Here is a 678-nt window from a genome sequence, read left to right as displayed (position 1 = left end):
CACATTGGATAGTTCAGTTACCATTCAGCCATCTGCTCTGTAGCCTCCTAGAATTTATTTCTATTTCTCTCTTATCCCATTCTTTTTGTCTTTGTGACTTTTGCTTAAAAATTTTTTTTAGGAGTTTCAGGGGGGTGTTGAGAGAAGATGAAATGAGTTTTGTGAATAATCTATTACCTTTAATTAGAAGTCAGACTATGTACCTTTAAAAGCTTTTCAGTAATTCTGATAAGCTTATAATCTATATTTTTGAAGACTGGGCAGGTAGAGGGTATTAAAAAGAATCTGTGATTGAGACACAAATTCTGGTAGCCTCGCCTAATTTTTGATGACATACTCTATAAAGCACACCCTTATCCCATTCTTGATAGTTAAAGATTGTTACATAAAATAAAAAGGAAAAAGATGGCTTAGTTTCTTTATTCAGTTTTCCTCTTTCATATTTGCTGGCTTAAAAAGTGAGAACTCTCACTAAATAGGAAACTTTCCAAGTCATTGAAGTTGTTTACATGCCTACCATGCAACTTTTTATTCTTTTCCACATGTCTGATTCAGAAATTAATAAAATATTTTGACCAGGATGTACTTCTTTCTTTAACTTTTGTTCACATAACAGCACTTAGATTTTTTTATTTTTATGTTTAACCATTTTCCTCAATTTTCCTTCTTTCCTTCAAA

The sequence above is a fragment of the Bison bison genome, unplaced genomic scaffold, assembly GCF_000754665.1.
Source record: "Bison bison bison isolate TAMUID 2011002044 unplaced genomic scaffold, Bison_UMD1.0 scf7180017863120, whole genome shotgun sequence".
In the NCBI taxonomy this organism is placed as follows: domain Eukaryota; kingdom Metazoa; phylum Chordata; class Mammalia; order Artiodactyla; family Bovidae; genus Bison; species Bison bison.
This window is presented reverse-complemented; position numbering follows the sequence as displayed.